This window comes from Phyllostomus hastatus, unplaced genomic scaffold (assembly GCF_019186645.2).
Source record: "Phyllostomus hastatus isolate PE091 unplaced genomic scaffold, TTU_PhHast_1.1 phas_scaffold_585, whole genome shotgun sequence".
In the NCBI taxonomy this organism is placed as follows: domain Eukaryota; kingdom Metazoa; phylum Chordata; class Mammalia; order Chiroptera; family Phyllostomidae; genus Phyllostomus; species Phyllostomus hastatus.
The window spans coordinates 4,524,588-4,547,216 of NW_025334037.1; the positions used below are offsets into that span (position 1 = coordinate 4,524,588).

The 22,629-nt window shown below is 45.7% G+C and overlaps 1 protein-coding gene across 3 annotated transcripts in view; it reads left to right on the forward strand.

Annotated features, from left to right (window-relative positions):
• ARNTL (aryl hydrocarbon receptor nuclear translocator like) overlaps positions 1–22,629 on the forward strand; it is a 109,107-nt gene that overhangs the window by 19,143 nt on the left and 67,335 nt on the right. For all 3 annotated transcript variants that reach the window (XM_045825789.1, XM_045825793.1, XM_045825792.1), the window contains exon 2: positions 16,979–17,051. The gene's annotated coding sequence lies outside the window, so the exon portion shown is untranslated. The remainder of the gene's footprint in view (positions 1–16,978; positions 17,052–22,629) is intronic.

Genomic DNA, 22,629 nt, shown 5'->3' on the forward strand with positions numbered 1-22,629 from the left:
CCCATTCACTGTGTGACTTTTCCTTCCCCTTTATCCTGCACTCCTGTGTTCCTCAGGTCCCCCTGACTCTGTTATCCTGGGATTGGACGACCCTGTCCTGTGTCCTCTCAAGCTCCTTTCATTTCTGGTGTTCTCACTTTACCTCTCCTCTATCTGTTCATGACTTTATAGATTTGTTTGTGTCATCTTCCCTCCAACATTTTTGTAGACTGAGAAGAGCCGATTGTTGTTTTTTTCCCTGTAGCAGCTTCTCCTTCCTCCTTGTCATTGCTCAGGCAAGTACGCTGAGCAGTGCTCCTGAGATGCAGTGAGGAGAGGCAATCAGGACTGCAGGGGAAGGGACGGGGGTTCTCAGCTGGCTGAGAACCTTGGGGAAGGCACTGGGCCATCGCCCCAGCACTTGACCCACACCTGAAGGGCAGGCTCAGGCCTGGCTCTTGGAGATGACTGCTTGGTATTTGAAGTCAGGCAGCCTGCATACCTCTGTTGAGTTCCTGCAATGTGCTACTGTTCTAGATGCTGCATGGGTGCAGTAATGAGCAAGGTAGACCTGACCTCTGCTCCCATGCTTACAATCACAGATTATAACAGTGGTCCCAGAGGTAGTTATAGAGGTCCATTTGTAGTGGAACAGGGATGGTCAGAGTTGGTTGGGATGGTTCCAAGGCCAGGCTCCTTGTATGTCCCCAGTTCTTTCTGTTGGGGAGGGATGAGACCAAGGAAACCTCTTGGTGAAGCTGAGCTGCTTCTCCCATTCAGTCAGCCTAGACCCAGGCAGGACCTGCAGGAGAGAGCAGAAGCTGAAGGTGTGAGCTTGGGGGCTGGCTGTCTTGGTCATTCCACCTCCCTATCTCTGGACTGCCTCCGGAGCTGGCCCATCTTCACTGAAGAGTCCATAGTGTGCATCCTGCAGCTTTGTCTGATAATAAGCTAGTATTTTCTCCCTTACTTTCAACTCCTAATGAGTACCAGCATGTCAGTATCCCTCCACTGGGATATTGGGCTGTTTCCTTCAGGAAACTAGCTTTGATGAACTCCTCCCTGCCTCCTCATTACCCAGCCACCCCCAGTGCTTTTCCTGGTGGCTGTGAGTCTGGCATATATTCACAGTATTTTTCTGTGCTCTTGCCCTTTCTGAAACTCTTGCTGACCAACTCTCACAGGTTCTTTCTGCATCTCTGTCTGCTTGGCTTTTGACAACCCAGAAAGTTCAGAGTTGGGCGAATGTAAGTGGTTTCCCTGAGCATCTTCACTGAGTCTTCCTTTATGTTATACGTCTCTGTCAGATCTAGGGCTTGGCCATCCATCCTATTCTTTGTGTCCCCTCTTTCTGAAAACAGGGACAGATGAGACCCTCACCCCATGGGGACTCAGTGCCTTTCCTCCTATGGACATTACTGGTAATGACTGTGTTTCTGGCCCTTCTCCCACCTTCCTGTTCAAAGAACAAAGCCTTGGAAGCTTGCCTTGCCCCATTTTGATTCAGTGTGGAAAACTTCAAGTTATCTGCCTCCTGAAGGACTCACTTGGCTTCCACTACTCCCTACCCCTCACCCACCCACCCTTGAACTGTGGCATTTAACCAGAGAACAAGTCATTCATCAGCGATCACTTAACACTCCTACCAGGGCCCACTAGGAAGGCTCTTTGTTACTAAATTTTCAAGGGTGGGTGGTGGGGAAGCTTGTTAGTATTCTCATTCTTTTGGTGTCGTTACCATTCTTTTAAAAATAGACCTACACGCATGAGTTTGTGTGTATGTTTACACGTCTCCCTTTACATGTCACAAGGGGCTTTAGAATGAGAGTGGCCCTCAAGGGCCTGGATTTAAACCCTGAGAGGGGTAGTCATCCTTTGAGAAATGCATCCCTTTTGAAATATATCCCTATACTCCAAATGTTTGTTGGCTGAAATTTGCAAATTGTTGTTTTGGCCTGAGTTTTAGAGCTCTCCCTGTTTCTGAGGTAAGTTTGGGGTCCACTGTATTCAGCATCCAGAACAGTGTATGGTCCTTGGGTTTACCCCTTAAATCTGGACTTGGCGAGGAAAGCCTTCTGTTGCAGGCCCAGTGCCTGTGGCACTGTGGGCTTTTAGCAGCTGTTACACATCATCATCACTGAAAATGTTGTCAGGAGCTTTGGGGACTTAGAGGGCCAAGGCTCCCATTCAGAGTGTGCCCTTTGCGGTGATTACAGCCCAGGCGTATCTGTAGACCGCCTTCTACTTGAATGCTATATGCTAAACTGCATCCAGTTTGCCCTGGACTAAGCAATTTTATTTTAAAAAAGTTTAATCCAAAAGTTGCCCCTTAGGTGTTCTGAATGGCTGTCTTCATTTGTTGTGACTGGCTAAAACTGTAGCCTGGCCTTGGGCTAAGTGGCCACAGCTGACTGGCAGGCACCCTGCACCCCTCCCTCTTCACTAAGGAGAAAAGGACAAAGTGGTTTCATTCTGCCTGTTTGGAGACAGAACAAGCCTGGATGAGGGAATCCTCCATTCATTCAACATCAGTTGAGGGTCTGACATGATGGGAAGCCACTGGAGTATTGAAAGCAAAAAAGTAATATCTGATTTAGGTTTTTTTCAGGGTTCTTCTGGCTGCCTGTGGACTGAGGGGGGAGGACAGGTGTGGAGCTGGGAGACAGGTTAGGAGGTGGTTGTCCTGGTCTAGGGATCCGTGCTGAGTGAGAGTGGGCAGGGCATGACAATCCTTCACTGGCTGCCCTGGCCACTTGCCCCAGGCTCTAGCCCCCTGGATCACGAGCCTGCCTTTTCCCAAGTGTGCCAGGCCCTGCTCTATGGCTGATGCTGTCATTCCACCTGGAATGTTCTCATCCCTTGCTTCTAACCCTTGTGTTTCTGCCATTGCTTCACTGAGCGACCTTGGCAAGTTACTAGATCTCTCTTGAGCTTCAATCTCTTTATGAGAGTGATCACTGAACCTACCTCAGGGGAATGTGAGTATAACATAATATACAGTTGAGTGTGGTTATTGCAGGAGCCTCTGAAGCAGTCTCCTGCTTCCAACCTTACCCGACGACCGTGTGCTGTCTGCCTAAGGAGCCCGTGAAGCAGGGGTCAGATCAGGTCATGCCTGTGGTTTACAATCCTTTAGACAGTAGCTTCCTGTCTTACTCAGAGGAAAAGCCAAATCCTCAGCATGGTCCACAAGGCTTCCCGGTACTTTTCTGACCTCATCACCCACCCCCAGGCCAAGGCCAGTGTATAGTTCAGTAGCTCAGGTTCTGCCTGTGAGAGGCGCCCCCTAGAGTTATGCAGTGCACAACTTGTGCGGCTGGACACACTGATCCTGCCGGCCGCTCTCGCTCCTCTGCAGCAGCCATCGGCATCCTTGCTGTTCTTCAAGCACAAGAGGCGGGCTTCGTGTTCAAGCTCTTTCTACTGACAGCCTCTCGGCTTCAAATGTCACCTCGATTCAAGTTGTACCACCCAGTTCACTGTCCCATAGATGTTCCCTATTTTCTTTTTCTGCTTTATTTTTTTTTTCTGTTAGAACTTAACACCATCTACCGTATTCTACAGGTTATTTGGTTTACTGTCTATCTTCTCTCGATGGAACATAAGTATGAGGGCAGAGACTAGTGTTTATTTTGTTCACCACTCTGTCCCCAGTGCCTGACAAATATAGTGGAGGCTCAATAATGAAGAGTGATTGAATTTGCAATCAAGCAAATGAAGTCTCTGGTACAGTGCTTATAGTACACAGTAAGCACCCAATAAATGCTGGCTGCTGTTATTTTTATTGTTTTTGTTGATTAAACTTCAGGGACCAGCCCCATTTGGCTTTCTCTGAGCCCTTACTCAGCCCCTTCTCAGGTAGAACTGAATCATGCTGCCTGCACCTTCTCTCCCAGTGTGGCATTTGTCACACTGCATTAGTGGGGATTATCTCACTCTTTCCTGCTTGAGTACGAATTTTTGTAGGGCAGACTGGCTTGTTTGGATTTGTGTCTTGAGTGTCCTGTGCCTTCTGATCAGCACGTAGTAGGAGTTCAGGAAGTGCTCACTGCAGGCAGCCAGGACAGGTGGATGAGCTCCAGAATCAGCCAGGGCCCCTACCATCTGTCCTGGCTCCAGCATCACTGCCTAATGTTTGCAGCCCCCCTAGGGGGTGGGGCTCAAGGGGGAGTTTCTCAACTACTTAAATAATAGAGTTGCTAAGGTTATATTCAGAGCAAATTTTGGGGAAAGAGGGCCTCCTGTGTGTACTTCTTTGGACGACAGCATCTGAGTGACCTGCTTGTTCCACATGGGATAGGCTGGCTCCTTGGCTGCTCAGGCCCCGAGGGGTTGGGGTCCCTCAGTGGATACAGTGTAAGCAATGCCAGTGTGTTTGGAGGAAGGCTGGGAGAATGAGAGAAAGCTTGAGCTGGCTCTTAGGGATTTGGGGTTGGGGAGGAGGGCATCTGGAGGCCACATAAGGAACAGGGGAGCAGCCCCTGTCCAATCTAGGGAGATGGTGAGTGCCTCGGGAGGCACAATTAGGTAAGTGGTTTGGACCATGTAAGGCAGAACCTTAAATGCCAGGGCCATGAGTTTGGCCTCTTTTATTGATGAGCTGAGGGGATGGGGCCCAGAGTGGGGATTGCGATGGTGTAGGGGTATGAATCAAGGGGGCATGGGGTGTGGGGAGGAGCTCTAGAGGCATCTCTCTCCCTATCCAGAGATGCAGTTGTCTTGTGGGCCCACAGATGATGGCACAGGCTATGCCTTTGGGGACCAGCATTGGCACCCACAGGAGAGCAGAGTTTCAGCTGCACCAAGAAAGTACAAGGGACTGAGGAGTTAGAGGTGGGGGTTGACATGGGCTGGGGTGCATGAAGGGGACTTTTCCCTTTAGGGCAACTGTGGGTGCCCTGGTGTCCCTGGGATTTTCCTGCACTGCTCTGGTTGGGCTCAGCTATTCATGAGCCACTGTTTCACTGTGTCAGTTGGGTCCCTATGTTGTATGCCAGCCCAAGCAGTCCAACTCATCAGTCAGTCTTATACCAGATTGCTCTACAGAAAAAACTTTAAACCCGAGACAGGCAAACTCAAGATCAAATGTCAGCTTGGCCAGCAGCTCTCTGTCTGGCGTAGGCCAAGATGCTTGTGCTCTTGGGGGTTCACTTTCTTTATCTACCAGATTAGCAGCAAGCAAGCTAAATCCCTGGGTTCTATCCTAAAGCCCCTCAAATCTCCCCTATCTTGGGTCAGAATTCACCTCGGAGGCTTGGGAGGTACTGAGCTTTCAGACGGGGGCCCAGTAGCCACGCTATGGAAAGGACAAGGCTTGGCATTGAGTGTCCTAGGGGTTTTGAAAATTGTTTACTCGCCCAAGAATTGATAGATTTCACAAAACAAGAGGAAGCTCTTTTCCCCATTCCCCTTGCCTACTTTGGGGTGGAATGCTTAAGGTGACTGTGACTTGGTGGAACCTTCCTGTATGCAATGCTGCACTTCTAAATAGGGCCCCTGCCCCATGGCAAGGATTCTGATTTTCCTGTGGCTACTGCCATCCTCTCCAGCCCTGTATACCGAGATTTCCTGCTAGTGTTCCGCTAATGTTCCTTGCAACCAACCTCAGATCCTGGGCCTCATCTGTTCAGCTGGTGCAACCCTGATGGCACAGACATGTATCCCTACACGTTTGCCTGCCCTTTACTCTTAAGATCATGACCTCAGCCTTTTTACCTGTGCCTCCCTAGTTTTCATTATGCTCGTTTAAGATGGCTGCATAATATTCTATCAAGGGAATGTCTTCAGTAAGGCATGAGCTGGTAATGGGGCATTTAGATTGCTTCTAATTTTTGCTCTTTCAGCTAATGCTGCATTAAGCCATCTTTGTGTATTACAGAGTCATTTCATTAGGTTGGCATTTATCTAGCTAATGGCAATGGCCCAAGATTACATAAAGAGTCAGAATTTCTTTTTTCAAGAAGACTGTCTTGAGGGTATATTAAATTTTTACTTTAAATGCCAGGAACGCCTTTGTCGTGTTTTCCATGAATGAAGAAGCAAGGTAGTGGTAATGTGAAATCAGATATGAGTGAAAGGCTGTGTGTTTACAAGTAATGCACGATTTGTTGCTTGTTCCTAAGAATCTTGTATCCCTATATCTCTGATACTTTGATTAAAACAGTAACAAAATAAACCCTGGCTGGCGTAGCTCAGTGGATTGAGTGGGGGCTGCGAACCAAAGTGTCACAGGTTCGATTCCCAGTCAGGCCACATACCTGGGTTGCAGGCCATGGCCCCCAGCAACCGCACATTGATGTTTCTCTCCCTCTCTCTTTCTCCCACCCTTCTCTCTCTAAAAATAAATAAATAAAATCTTTAAAAAAACAGTAATAAAATAAAATAAACAGTGGTCCTTTTTTAAGGATGTTTTTAAGAAACACCCTAAAAAGGGATAATTAAATAGGATTTCATAGAGAAACATGTCTCCCTAAGCCAGAGAGAGCCCATCAGAAAGTATTGTACTCATAGCAGTGGAAGCAGGTCGCAAACTTGCTGAAAGGATTTGGCCTTTGGTTGGCCATTAGGAAATGACTAAAACGAAACCGAAAAACAAATATCACTGACTTGAGTCCCAGTACTGTGTTGAGACTGAAATCTGTGTGGGCTCAGGGGTGAAGGGAAAGGCTTCCTCTCTCCCGCTGATCTGTTGTTTCAGTCTCTGGTTGGCTTTTGCATTTTAACTTAATCCAGCAAATGTTTACTGAATCTTTACAGCGTACAAGCGTATAGGGAATAAAGATTTGGGAAGAAAAACCCCACTATATCTTTGTTTCTGAGAAGCTCATGAACTGGGAGTGGGAAGGATACATCAAGTTTAAAATTGATGATTCCTCAAGAGAGATGAAGAAGAAGACCCTTCTCTGACAGCACCACCTTATTCGAGAAGGGAGGAATTTCATCTCAGGGGGCAACTGGAACAGGGGAATCAGGAAAGGTGTTAAGGAGTGGTTGCTTTTGTCAACAATACCTTTTAAAGAGCTGGCTGAGATGGAGGCTGGCCAGTCCCAGCAAAGGTAAAATTCCTGAGTAGAGGAAATGGAGATGAGAGGACACAGGGTATGTTTCAGGTTTGGCTGAAGCAATGGGCACATGATTTAGTGGTCTGAGGTAACACTATATACCAGGCATGGTTCTAAGAGCTTTATATGTATACAGTGATCCCATGAGGTACTGTGAATGTTTCCACTTCACAGATAAAGAATTAACATAAAGCAACTAGCTAACTGCCCAAGATCATATTGCTATTGAATTAAGATTAGATCCAGTTAGTCTGACCTCAGAATCTGTTTCTAACCACAAAGCTGTCCTGCTCTCATACAGAGGAAGAACAGGCCCTAGGACCAGAAGGGTAGGCAGACACTAATTTGGAGGCTTGTAGCACCAACTTGTAGGGGTACAGAGACGGAAGAGGGGCCCCAGATGGAAATGAGAGGCATTGCCAGGATGAGGATGGGAGAGTTGGGTGAGAGCACTGAGGGGCCACAGGAAGAAAGAATTTGAAAGAGGGGGCTTGTCAACAAGGCCCAGTGCTAAAGGGAGTTCCAGGAGTTGAGACTGAGAGCAGGTCTGAATCAAGGAGAAAGCCCGGAAGGCCTTGGGAGAGGGAGCAGCTGCCTGGGCTCTCCTGACTGCGCAGTGCTTTTCAGCCTTCAAGGGTTCTACATTTTGAAGATGGTGAAGCAGGCACAAGCATTGGGTATCATTGTCTGTGTCCTTTTGTCAGTTGAAAGAGACGAGCATGACGGAGAGGGGCAGGTGAGAGCTGGCACTGCTAATTTGGCAAACCCTGTGGCTTTTCTGCAGCCTAATGATTTTTTAAAGCGATTTGCTATGCTGAGGCACAAGTGTGACTCCCTCATCTGAGCCCTGAGGCAATTGCTATTTTTCCTGGAAAATTGGGCCCACGTGGGCTCTCTGTGTGGTTTATTTGAGTTCCACTTTTATAGCCTTATTACCTTGTTCCCATGATGCAAGAGGCCTCTCTTTTCTCCAGCTTTGCTGTGAAAATTGTTTCTTAAAAGGCACAAAGTGATCTCTTATCATTCGGGTGGTGCTCTCGCCCCAGCAGCATTTTTCTACAGACTTGACATACTTCATCACCCCTGACACCAGTTGGCATGTTTCTGTAATCGCTGGCAATTTACTGAGAAATTTTAGGCAGCTCTTGAATCTCACTACCCAGGTGTTTGCCACAGTTTCTTCCAGAAGGGTTTGTGCATGTAAATATCAATTCAGCTCCTTCTTCTCTGAAATGTGGTCCTAGCAAGGATATTGCTGGGACCTGATACCCAGTCTTGTCCTCTGGCCTTGAGTTGATAAAGCAATTAGCATGTATAGAGACTGAGCTGTTACCAGGCACTGTACTAAGGGGTTTATGTTCATGATCTTAATTATCCTCAGTCTCTATAAAGAAGGTACTATTACTTCCCCCATTTTACAGATGAGGAAACTGAGCCTTAAAGAGGCAGAGTAACTTGCCCCATGTAACGCAGCTAGTAAATGACAGGGCCAAGTCCTCAACTCAGGTCTTTCTGACCTTCAAACCCACTTACTCTGTCCATTCATTCAATAATGAACATCGTTCACAGCATGCAAGACACTGTGCTATCCCCAAGGGATACAGCAAAGGGAAAAGGGGGCGGGGGAGGAAGCTTACATTCAAATGTGGGAATATAGAGAAAAATAATAATAAACAAATATGCATTATGCTCTATGGCAGCAATATTCAACCAGTGTGGTGCAAGAGACACAGTGGTGTGCCAAAAGAACTTTTAAAATGTGCAACACCTATTTAGTCAGGGGCACTGACTGACCTCTTTCCCTTAGATTGTCCAATTAAAAAATGACAACATCCAACACACTAATAGCCATCTGGTTTGAATGAATCAAAATTTTATTTTTTGTCAGATCAGTAAAAACATATTTTTTGCAATAAAATGTCCATATTACCCAAAGCAATCTATAGATTCAATGCAACTCCTATTAAGAGTCCAATGATGTATTTCACAGAACTAGAACAAATATTTCAAAAATGTATATGGAACCACAAACGCCCCCACATAGCAACAGCGATCCTGAGAAAGAAGAACAAAGTTGGAGGAATCACGTTACCTAATATCAAACTGTACTATAAAGCCATAGTAATCAAAATAGCTTGGTACTGGCATAAAAACAGACACATAGATCATTGGAACATAATAGAGAGCCCAGAAATAAACCCACACCTTTATAGTCAATTAACATTTGACAGAGGAAGCAAGCACATATAATGGGCTAAAGGTTATTTAATAAATAGTGATGGGAAATGGACAGATACGTGCAGAAAAATGAAACTAGATCACCTTCTTACACCACATACACAATTAAATTCAAAATGGATTAGAGACTTAAATGTTAGACCTGAAACCATAAAAACTAGAAGAAAACATAGGCGGCAAAATCTCAGACATGGCTCATAGCAATATTTTATCAGATGTGTCTCCCCAGGCAAGGGAAACAAAAGAAAAATAAGTGGGACTGCATCACACTAAAATGTTTTTGCACAGCAAAGGAAATCATCAACAAAATAAAAAGACAGCCCACAGAATGGGAGAACATATTTGCTGATACATCTGATAAGGTTTTAATATCCAAGATTTAGAAAGAACTTAGAAAACTCAACACCAAAAAAACAAACAACCCAATTAAAAAATCAGCAAAGGACCTGAATAGACACTTATCCAAAAGGACATACACATGGTCAATAGCAGTATGAAAAGATGTTCAACATCACTAACCATCAGAGAAATACAAACTAAAACTGTAATGAGATATCACCTCACACCTGCCAGAACGGTTGTGATCAGTAAATCAGCAAACAAGTGCCAGCAAGGATGTGGAGAAAGGGGAACCCTGGTGCACTGTGGGTGGGAGTGCAGACTGGTGCAGCCACTGTGGAAAGCAGTATGGAGATGCCTCAAAAATTAAAAACAAAACTGGCTTTTGACCCAGTGATCCCACTTCTGTGATTATATGTGGAGGAACCCAAAACACTACTTTAAAAGAACATAAGCACCCTTATCTTCATTGCAGCGTTATTTACAATCACCAAGATATGGAAGCAGCCCTAATGTCCATCAGGAGATGAGTGGATAAAACAACTATGGGACATTTACACAAAGGAATACTACTTGGCCGTAAAACAGAGAAAATTTTACCGTTTGTAAGAGCATGGATGGACCTGGAGAACATTATGCTAAGTGAAATAAGCCAGTCAGAGAAAGACAAATACCATATGATTTCACTCATATGTGGAATTTAATGAACAAACTGAACTAATGAGCAAAATAAAGGCCAACTCATAGATGGAGAGCAGGGTGACAGCTGTTGGAGGGAGGTTAGGGGATGGAGGGATCGAGCAAAATGAAAAAGGACTCATGGACATGGCCAATAGTGTGGTGATTGCTGAGGGGAGGGGGGTTTAAGGGGACTAAAAGGTAATGAGAAAAAATACAGTAAAAAGTAAATAAAGACTTTTATGCAAGACATAAAATATATTTCTTTTGGTGTGCTGCAGAATTTTAGTAATCCATTTATGTGTGCTATGAGATGAAAAAGGTTGAAAATTGCTGCTGCATGATAATGACTATGGAGAAAAGGCCAGGAGGTCTGCTAAGAAACAGTGAGAGGACTTTAAATAAAGTAGTCAAAGCAGGCCTCACTGAGAAAGAAATGAAATTGTTAGATTAAATAGCAAACAAACCCCCAAATCTCAGTGTATCAACTTAAGGTAACTTTATTTCTTGCACATAAAAAATTCTAGTGGGGCTACTCCTGGTTAGCAGTCATACTTCCTTGTGATTAATAAGAGACCCACCCTCCTCCTATCAGGCCCTCAGATTTTTTTCCATTCAGCTGGAGGGTGGGGAAAAAGAGAGGATTTTGTGGCATTGTTTTTATGGGCTAGTCTGGAAGTAGCATACATCCCTCCGACCCATTGGCCAGAACTCTGTCATGTGTTTACATTAAACTGCAGGGAGGCTGGGAAATGTAGTCTAGTCATGTGTCCACAAGAGAAAGCAAATGAGTTTTGGTGAACTCATAGCAGAGTGGATTCCTCAGTGAATGTGGTGAAGAGGTGAGTCATGTGTGTAACTGGGGGAAGAGTATCAGGCAGTGGAAACAGCAAGGTGAAGGTGGCCAGAGTGGCTCAAGTGGAGTGAGAAAAAGGTGAGGAGGAGAGTGGTAGAAGGTGGGGCCAAAGAAGTAATGGTGGCCAGGCCATTGGGGTTACTGTCAGGACTTGTTTCCATTGTGAATGACCAGGAGAGCCAGGAACGTGGCAGGAGTTTGAAAGAGGGATGACATGATCTGAGCTGTATCTTGAAAGGATCATCTTGTTACCGCGTTGGAAATAGACGGGGAACAAGTAGGATTCGGGAAGAAAAGCCGGAATGTATTGGAGTTATCCAGGTTAGTGATGAGAGTAGCCATGTCCCAGGTGGTGGTAATGGTAGAGACGGTAAGAAGAGGTTGGATTTGCGAGCCACAAAAAAAGTGAAAACAACAGGTTTTGCTGTGGGATTGGGGATGGGGTGTGAGAGAAAGAGGGGAATCAAGATTGTTCTGAGGTTTTGCTTTTGCTTAATGACTACTCTTACTTTCTACCCTCAGAAGTAAGAAGAGGAGGAAAGTTTTTGGAAAAAGGTATCTGAATGCCCTCTGGGCCCCGACCATAGCCTTTTCTCCTCCACAGCACATTCTGCCCCACAGACAGACAGACAGACACTTTCCATTCATAACTGAGCTGTCAGATTGGGTGGGTGGGGTGCTTGTAGCTCCTCCCAGCACAGAGCGTGGATGAGACCGCAGTGGCAGTGGTCTGTCACCATTATCTGGAGTCTTCAGGCCAAGCCTTGGGTCCCAGTTGGACTGATGTGGACGGGGCCTAATGTCCCCTCTGTGTGGCTGAGAGATGCCTACACAGGCCACTTCCAATCCCTGTTGTCTGTCATGTAAGAGCATAAGTGTGTTTGGGAGTGGGGGCAGAGACAGTTTCCCTGGTTCTTCCTTGGCAATCACGACCCGCCAAAGTAGAAACTAGAGATGGCACTTTTTAATAGACAATGATCTCACTGGAGCTTAGAGGGGAAGAAAGCCTGTTAAACGGCACGGGTATGAGCTGTGGCAATGAATATTGCATGTCTAGTAGGTGCTGGGCAATGGCTAGGTAATTTGGTTTCATTAGAGAGGAAAACAAAGATACTGTTCCTACCCTCAAGACAAAGGTAGATTCTTATGGCTAGAACACAGAATGACTTGTTGGGAAAAATTGCATTTATACCTAAGTATTTATTTCTCTTTTTTTTTCAGTGATAGTGAATGGTATTGTCTTTTTAATTTTAGTGCCCACATGTTCACTGCTAGTATATAGAAATATAATTATTTTTTATTTTTATCCTCTATCCTGCATCCTTGCTAAACTCACTGATTAGTCATAGACATTTTTATAAATATATTCCTCGGGATTTTCTACCTAGACAGCCATATCATTTGCAAACAGAGATTGTTTTATTTATTTATTTATTTCCAATCGGTATGTTTTTTATTTCCTTTTGTCACCTCTTGCGCTAAGACTTCCAGTGCTATCCTGAGTAAGACTGGAGATCGTTGCCTGTTCCTAATCTCTGGGGAAAGGCATTCAGTCTTTCCCCATTAAGTATATGGTTAGTGGTAGGGTTTTCTCCAAATGTTGTTTGCACTTTGCTGGTATGGGTATGGTTAGAATATGAGATTTTCTGTGGTGTTTGGCTGAAATAGAGTAGTTATTATCTAAAAGTTTTTTGTCTTGCTGGATGGAGCAAGCTTTCCTTAGGGCCCCCTCCCTTTCTTTTGTACGTGCCTATTGACATTTCCAGGTCAGCAGCTTCTTTGTTTTCAAGTCTTGGGTATGTGAGGCAATAAGAAAATACAGGGAACCCACCACAGTGTTCTTCCCGGGGTCCTGAGGTCCCTAAAAGATCTGTCCTCTTCACTCTGCTTTTCAGAGTCTTCTCGTGTTTGTTTTCTATGCAATGTCCAGGTACTTAGCAAGTGGAATACCATCTTCTTGGAAGTGGAAGTGGTTGGGAGAAGTTAGAGAACGTAGGCTGGAGCTAGTTTCTGAAGGGCCCTAAGAGCAAGGGTTTGACTCTGTACAGGGTAGGAGGGCTGTTGGAGGCCCAACTTTATGACAGTGTGGAGGAATGGTTGGGTTGGGGGAGAGGCAGAGAAACCAGGAGGCTGTTGCCTGGGTCCAGGTAGGAGATAATGTGGTTCTAGACTGTGACAGTGGACATGGGGCGGAAGGAGGATAAGGGAAATCTACACGGGCAATGTGGAAATGCGAAGAAAGGAGGTTGGGTTTGCAGTTTCCAGTGTGGGCAACTAGCTATAAGATGGGGAAGGCAGGGGAGGAGTGTAAGTACAACAGAGGGGGTGTATTCTAGGCATTTTAGAGCACATCAGGAAATCTGGACTAACCGTGCTTCCCTTCAAGGAAGGTTCCACAGAGGAAGTCTGACTGCTGTGCACAAATCCAAGAATGTGCACTATGAGCAGAGGAAACAATATGGGAAAAAGCACAGATACAGGAAACAGCATGGTGGGCCTGTTGGGACTGCAGCTAGCTGAGGGATAACAGGGAATTACTGGTTCCATAACTGGGCAGGAGTCTGTAGGAGTTCACAAAACGAAGTCTCATGTGGGCGGTGATGCTGCTGGTGGTCTGTCTGGCTCCTTGCCCTCCGTTCTCTGTGTGTTTGCATCAGTCTTTTCCACTACAGACAGGCCGCCCTCCCTGCGGGGGCTTCCCTGCTAACAGCCCCAGTTAACACTTCCAGTGAAGGGAGAATCCCTTCCTCTGCATCCATATGTCAAGTCCAGAGAAAGGTTCTGGTTGCCTTATCCTTTTGGACCAGTCACTGTTGCTAGGGGCTGGAGCATTCTAACCTGGGCTGGATCATTTGCCCATTCCTTTTAGGGCAAGCAAGGTCCTTTTAAGAATGCAGAAGAAAAGCATCCAGGGGAGGTTTAAAAAAAAAAAAAGAACATTTACTGGGGCTTATTGTAATATGTTCTTGAAGAATATATAGTATGGCAATGTAAGAAGTCTGGAGAGTTTTAAGTGGGGGACTTGATCAAATCCAGGTTTACTTAAAATCATCCCAGACATTGCATGAGATTGTAGTTGAAATGACTAAATGACTAGAAGTGGAGAGATGGTTTGGAGGCTGCTGTAGCTCTGAAGAGAACTGATGAGATCTTAGTTAATTCATTTGGATTTCACCTTCAGCCACCACATCAGCAGGGTGGAAGAAAGAGATAGAGACTACAGACAATTAGACACACAGGGCTTGGTGAGGGAGCAGGGAGGGAGGGGTTTAAGGAGGATTCACCACCACCTCACAGGGGTAGTGACTGTGCCCTGGAAGGCTGCCTTTATCCTTGGAAACTAGTTCTTAAGTCGTGGCACACTCGACATATCTTACTGCTTCTTGAGAATTGTGAGCATGTTGGCTTCTTGTGGTGCACTAACTCAAAAAGGAAGATGATTGATTATATTTTTCTCCCTTTAAAAAATTTTCTTTCTTTAAGAAATCAGATAATAGGAGGTGGAGTCAAGACTTCCAGTCAAGAAATAGATGAATGGGAAGAGGTCCCTGGCCTGAAGTCCCTACTTTCCCTACCAGCCTGACCCAGGGCTATTTAAGAAACATTCATTCCCTTGGCATTATCCTTGCTAGGAAGAATCTTAAGGATTTTAGACAAAAATAAGAAATAAAAAATGACATAATCTGACTTACGTTGTTACAGAGTCCCTCCCTTCTTGAGAATGGACAGAGGGTGGAGGTAAGAATGATATCAAGAGTAGGAGCAGGGACACAGGGACACACATAGAGGCATTGTCTTAGAGGCTATGGCAATCAATAATCTAGGATGGTAATAGCGGAAGGGGTGAGAAATGGTCATATTCTGAATATATTTTAAGGGCAGAAATCAGTTTTGGTGAGGATTGGATATGGAGTAAGGAAGAAAGAGAAGTGACAATGACTTTAAACCTGTTGGCCTGAGCCATTGGATTAAACTGGGATGGGTAAGGTTCTGGAAGGAGTAAGTTGGGAGGAAGGTCAAGGGCTCTGAGTGAGACATGTTAAGCTTTCGATGTCGAACATGCCTTGCACAATCCTCTTGTCCATTTGACATTGTACTTGAAGTAGACAACAGGGGTTCAGAGGAAAGACCCAGGCTTGGAGAGAAATCTGGGCATCATTAGCATATACCTAACATTTGAATCCCTGAGACTAGATGAGATCACTCAGGGGTGATTGAAGGTATACAGAGAACAGATGAGAACAAGGATGGCACTCTGGGACACTCTGATATTAAAAGGTAGGGACATAAGGAAGAAACAACAAAGGGAAAGAACAGTCAGGGAGGTGGGTGGAAAATTAAGAGTGTGATCACGGAAGCCAGGTGGAGAGAGTAATCAAACAAGAGGGAATGATTCACTGGTAGCAAAAGCTGTAGGATGAGGACTAAGACCTGCCCATTGGATCTAGCAACATGGAGGGTAGGTCTGTGTGTACTTTCGGACTCAAGTTTAACCTTTCAAGTAAGTCATTGTCCCTGCCTTTTGCACGAGAATACCATCGTGCAAAAAGGGTCACTTAAGATTGATTGAAATAAATCTAAGGTATGAGATAGTACCATGGGAGCCCAGCAGAAGGGGAGAGTACTTCTGGCTTTTATGGGGCGAATGGAGGTCAAATTCTTTGATGTCTTCATTTGTTCATTCATTCATTCCACAAATATTTTGAGGTGCCAGGCACTGGGAGGAAGGGAGATGGTGGAGCTATTGTGAAAAGGTATAAATGTTCAGTTTTGCAGATGAAAGTTCTGGAAATGAATGGTGATGGTTGCACAACAATATGGATATATTTAATAGCACTGAGCTGTATACTTAAAAATGGCTAAGCTCATCTATTCTGTTATCTGTACTTTATCACAATAAAAAAAAATCAGAGAGAACACAACCTTATTATTCCCCCTCCCCCACCCCCATGAACTTAGTTGGGAATATGACGTTTGAAATGGATGGCATTTTAGTAGGAGGAAATGACGTGGAGAGAAGCAGAGGAAGACATCTAGCCAGAAGGGGTACTGGGCGGGAAGGGACTGGCTATCAGTTCTTTTTGTCTGGATTGTAGGGTTCATTGGGGAGACCATGCAAGCTGAGTTTACAGCATCAGGCCGGGCGAGTCGGTGCAGGCCTGGCAGCCTGGCTGTAGAACTGGGCTTGCCTTCCTAGATTCTGGGAGCCTCTGGAAGTTCCTGCCCAGGGGAGTGTCATTCCAAAGGAGTGCATTTAGAAGATTAATCTCATTAATCCTTCCTGCTAAACCATTGCCTATTAAAGGCTGTGGGATTGAGGCATGCATTTGTGTGGTAAAAATTGTAGGCCAGCAGAAAATTAGATACGCAGGCATGTGTTAATGAATTGAGTAGGCTATTTTTCCACCCATTTTACAAATATTTACTGAGGACTGTCTAAATACCTGTAGTGTGCTAGGCAGTGGGGGTAAGGGAAGGAACGAATTTACTAAATCTCTTCTCTTGATAAACCTACAGTGTAGGAAACCCCATTCCTAAATAAGAAATTATGCTACATTGTGCCAAAGTGTTGCCAAAAACATCTCACCAGAGTTCTATGGGAGCTGAGAGGAGGGTGCGCCCCGCCTGCCTGGGACACTGGGGAGACTTCCAGGGAACGATTGCGCAGTGGATTTGAAGGATGAGCAGCATTTGCTAGGCAGAGAAGCGGAGATGGGCATCCTGGGAGGAGGGTAAATCAAAACTTATTGGGAGGGAGTTGTTAAGTTTAAAGAAAATGTATAAATATTCTCTTATAAAGCTTAATTCTTATTTCATTGGCTTTTAGGTAGTGCTGGCTAGAGTGCATGCTTCTGGACCCAAGTTCAACTCTTCAAATGTGGAATCCTAGGCCGTCATTGGTAAGTTTGTTTGATGCCTTATCATCAAATTACGCTATCTCGGAGCAGAGGTTATCACCGGCACTGCTCTGTGGAAGTTACCAAGCCTGGCCCTTGGGGAAGCCTACAGTAGAGGTGGAAAGGATCCACAGGAGAAGCAGAATCTCAGGGTAGGCCTCTGCGGTAGCTGTGGAGAGGGGGCCAGAGGAGGCACATCCAGGGTTGGAGTGGGTAGATGCCACTGACCTCATGGAGAGGTGGATGGAGCCTTGGCTTTGTTTGAAGGAATAGTCCAAGGAAGAGAGAAATAAGCTTTTTGGGCTTGAGGTGGTAAGTATGAGATAATGTAAGTGGGCTCAGCAGCAGACCCTCAGGAACAGAAATGTCATCCAAAGGCATCATGGGCAAGAACTTGGGCAGGATCTGCTGGTGTCTGATTTTTTCTAGACCAGGGTCAGCAAACTTTTCTAGAAAGGATAAAATGGTAAATAGTTTCGGGTTCGTGGGCCCTGTAGTCTCTGTCATAGCTACTCAGCTCTGCCATTGAAGCATGAAAGAAGCCATAGAGAATACATTAATGATGGGTGTGGCTGTGCTCCAATAAAGCTTTATTTACAAAACAGGTAGTAGGCTAGATTTGGTCTGCGGGCGATAGTTTGCCCACTCCTTTTCTGAGCCCTGAGTACTGGGCTAAGGCACTTGGACCTTTTCCTGTAGGCCACACGGAACCATTAAAGTTATTTTGGGCAAATAAGTGAAATGGCAGAAGTGACACGTTAGGAACATTCATCTGATACCTGGACAAGACACATGGGCCCTATTCAAAGGCAGTGGCAGCAATCCAGGCATGAGGTCATGTGGTTAACAATGGTTAAAATCAGAACAAAGAACCAATCGAAGAGCTATTGTAAAGGGAGAACCGTAGGATTTACAGTCTTCTTAGACTTTGAAGACAGGAGCCAAAGAAGATGAAAATGTAAACTTGGGAGTTTACTTGGTACCGTTGACAAAAATGTGGATATCAGGTGTGGTGAAGAGTGGTTGACCTGTCTGGCTTCAGACCCACTGAATTGAGATGACAGTGGTTCATAGGAAATGTCCAGTGGACAACTGGAAATGCAGGCTGAGACCTGGACTTAGAAGGGCAGGCGTGGAGATGTAGAACAGGAGCCATCGGATTAAATAAATTCTCCCCATAATGAGCAGAGGGCTGAGCCCTGGGGAGTGCAATAACTCTGGGATGGAAAAAAGAAGGTGGAAGAGATCCAGAGGCCAAGGAAGAGAGTGTCTCAGGAAGGGAAAAGGACAAGGGAGAAGGGACGGGAAGGAAGGCTGCCAAATTTGTGACAAGGGGGTTACAGATGGCCTTGGGAAATGTGATGTGTGATGCCACGAGGCCGGAAGAGGGGAGGAAGAAGGGGAGGGGAGGGTGGGTTGCAGAGGGTCCGACAGACAAAAGGAATAAGGAAGGAATCAGAGACATTAGTAATGGAGACCACTCATAAGGGAGACACGTAAGGTTTCAGTGTTTGCACGTCAAAATAACCTTTTCTTTAGCTTTGAGGCAGTCAAAGCATGCTGTAACCAGTCCTCACTTCCTTCTCTGGAAACGAGCTGTGTTTGGGAGTTTGTGTGTACATTGCACTCGCGTTGTGTTCTTATGCTCCCTTTGAGGTGTGGTGTTCGTAGCTCTGCCACAACTTGCACCTCGGAATCCAGCCCATGTTTGGACTCTTGCCACAAGACAAGATGTGATCTGTTTGGGAAATACCTGCATTTGCCTAAGTTTGGAGGACCAAAAAATTGGAATGAAACTTCTTACTGCAGAGTCTTATCAAGTATAGTAATTCATTCAACTGGATATCAATTTATGCTCTGATCATTTCAAATGCACCTTCTTTAGTTTGAATTCTAAGTGGTTTTGGCTTGGTTTATGTGAATATAGAATTTAAAAGATAGAGTAATAAAAGGAACAGGTGTCACTGGTTTAGAGCCACCAATTATCAGACACTCACCATATACCTGGTACAGTGCTGTGTGCTCTGTAGCTGTCACTTTATTTTATCTTTGTGACAACCTGTGACATGGGAAGTAGTATTTTCATTTCAGCAATAAGGAAATCAAATCACAGGTTGAGTAACCTGCCCAAGGTTACGGGAAATTTGAACCCAGCTCTATCTGACCCCTAGTTTATGCCACTCCCTGTTTCCCCATCGAAGTCTAGAATTCCTCCTCCTACATACACAGAAGTACTAGAGACAGATTGAGCTCTTCCGGTTAAATATTCAGAGACTCTAGTGGGTGTTGTCACTTCCTAGGCATCTACTAAAAGGGTGGAAGGAGTGTGGGATCTCTGGAAGAGACTAAGACCGACTTCACACTCACTTTAACTATTTCACTAGATAAAGTCTCCCTTCAGTTGGGGAAGGTGGCAGCCTCGGGCTTGAAAAGGAAACATGACAGCCAGACTCCAGTCCCAGCTCTAAGGCAATTATAACCTACTTTCTGTTTAAGTGCTGGTATTTCTCTCTGCTCACCTCCGACGTCAAGCTTCGAGGACGGAGTCCTGCTTTGTCTTGTTTAGTTCTGTGTCCCCAGCATCTATACAGTATCAGACGTGTCGCATGTTGTCATTAAATATTAGTTGCTTCTAATGAGCCAGGCGACTTGGGACAAGGTGCCTCCCCTCTGTGTGCCAGGCACTGCTCTCAGTGCCGTGGTGATGGAGGTGACACAGGACTGGTGCTCTGTCCTATTAGGCAGACATCCTGGTAGGGGAGGCAATCAGTGCAGACGGATGAGATGTGCAGTGACGGAAGGCCAGGCAGGCATGATAATGCTCTGAGTAAAGTAAAGTGAGAGGAAGGGGTGGAGGGTGATGGGGCTGATAGTTTAGGTAGGGTCATCAGGAAGTCCTCACCAAGAAATGAAGTGAGACAGTGTGGCTGTTGGGGGAAAATGACATAATAATGCTATTGAGATGACAATAGACATGTCAACTGAGCCTTCGATGCTTTGGTTTTTGCCTTCACTTGCTGTGGTTGCTAACACCCAGCTAACTGTTCCCCTCAGCAAGGGCTCCCTCTTCAGACTCCTGTCCCCGGCCGAGCTGAGCACTCCCTTCCCCTCCTTGGTCTGCACACTCTCCTAGTCTGGCCTGCCCTCTCCGAGGTCTCCTCCAGCCTCGAAGACCTCAGCCTCTTCAGTCTGCTTTGCCAGTTTTCTTTTCCTTGTCCTTAGCTTTATAAGGCTTTGCTTGGTCCCTTTCCTGTCACCCTAAGTATTCTCCCAGGGTGAGCTCATCTACTGCTTACCTCTATCTGGAAGTCACCCAGATCTACACATCCAGCCCAGCACCTCCTCCCCACCCGCATGGCTGGCTGCTGCCCTGCAGGCACCTCAGACTCCTCGCTCTCCTGGTGCCAAATGTGTCTCTGTCTGTCTGTTGCCTGGCTTGGGTGGGACTACGCCCCCTCAGTTCTGTCTACTGTAGGAGTCATCCTTGGCTTTGTCCTTTACCTCAACTGTCATCATCCATCAGTTGCCACTTCCTGAAGAGCCCATCTTTCTAATTTGTCACCTCACTCCTTCTCCCTCTGCACTCCTTCATTTAGGGACTCACCACATGGATTTTTTTTAAAACAGCCTCTTCATTGGTCGTTCTGTGTCCATCTTTGTCCTCCCTCATTCCACCCCCACACTCCTATCAGCATGATGTGTCTAACTCACACATCTGATCATGGATTTCTTCTGCTTAAAAGTCCCCAAGGGCTTCTCATTGCTTTTAGAATAAAACCTAAGCTCCGTCAATGGACCTGCAATCCTTTTCATAATCTGGCCTGTGGCCACCTTCCTCATTGCACTTTTTCCCTAACCCATATTTCTAACCTCAGCCCAATTTTCCAACAGCCGTAACTTCTGGGTGCCTTTGCCAGTGCTGGCCTTCTCCTGGGAAAGACCCGCCCCTGCTCCCCATGTTGGTAACTCAGCTCAAATTTCCATTCTTCTGGACACCTTCCTTCCCCATCTTGCATTTCTCTGTGACCTGGAGATGACCTTCCTCCTGGCTCCCAGAACACCCTGCATTTCTCTCTGTCCCAAAGCACTTATCAGAATAACTGTTGATTTACTCACTATCTGTTATGCTGAGTAAACTGAGCTCCTTAAGGGTGGGGCCCACACACATACAGTCTCTGGGTTCTTGGTGCCAGCACAGTGCACCTGGCTCAGGAAGTGTTTGTCAAAAGAGTGAGAGTAGCAAAGTCTGTTTGTGCAGCCATATAGCAGATTTATAACATGATCAAATATATGTGAAGTTGGAGGTTCATTGGCCATTGAGTTTGATGGAGCCCCTCCTTCTCCTCATTGTGAGTGCAGCATAGCTTGTTCTGGACTTGAGTTTGTGTCTGTCTGTTCTGAGGCTTTGGGAATAGAACCTCTCTGTATTCTTTACTGCTGACTTTAAAACAAAAAAAAAAACAAAAAATCCTCCCCTAGTTGGTGTGGCTCAGTGGGTTGAGCACTGGCCTGTAAGATGAAACATCACCAGTTTGATTCCTGGTTAGGATACATGCCTGGGTTGCAGGCCAGGTACCCAGGTGGGGGCATGCGGGAGACAGCCAATCTATGTTTCTCTCACTCTCTTTCTCCCTCCCTTCCCCTCTCTTTAAAAAAGAAATAAAATCTTAAGAGAAAAACTGTTATTGATGGGATAGTAATAGCTATTCAAAATGAAAAATCATCCATCAAGAAATGCTCAGGAATGAGATCCACCCAGCTTTATCCTGGACGAATCCCAAATTTTCTAAATTAGCAACAGTAATGATTCTTGCTAACTGCTGACAGCTTTCCCCCCACAGTTCAGCTGAGAATGCTTTTCTGGCTGGAGGATGAGGCTAGCTGGTGGTCCTTTGTGGGGCTGCCCAAGAGCCTCTTTATCTTCATTAAGCCCTCAGTGATTCTAAGGAGTGGGCGCTGGCCCCAGGAATGCCAGGTCCATGCCTGGACTCCTCAGGGGCGCTGGCACAATGCACTGAGGAGATAGCCAACACATTCTTACGTTTGCATTTGGGGCCTTCGGCTTGATGCATCTCCTTCACTCCCTCGTTCTGCCACACAACTGGGAAATTGTGCTGAGGATGCAGCCGTTACTTGGGGGTTCACAGTAATCTAATAGCACTTTCTCGAAGAAGCCTTCTTAACACAGAGGTGTCCTGATGACTGTGGCGCTCCAGCAGGCCCTTGGGACTGCTGTCCTTGCCTGGAAATACTTAGGATGCAGTTTTCCCTTTCAGGGGCTTTCCATAGCTGTTCCCTCGACATGGAATGCGTTTTCCTTCTGGTTTGCCTAGTTCATGCCTGTTCACTCTTCGGATGTCAGCTCATTTACCTCTTTTTGGGAAGCCTTTCCTACCTCCCTGATAAGGTCTTATCATCACCATTACCATTATCTTTTTATGCTGCTTAGTGATCCCTCACTGCCCACCACATGACCAGCACTGTCAGAGTGCTTGGTGTTTACTACTTAGTATTAGGGCCTCAGGAGATATCAGCTGAGGTGTTATCACTCTTATCCCAAAGATGGCATTCAAGGAAACTG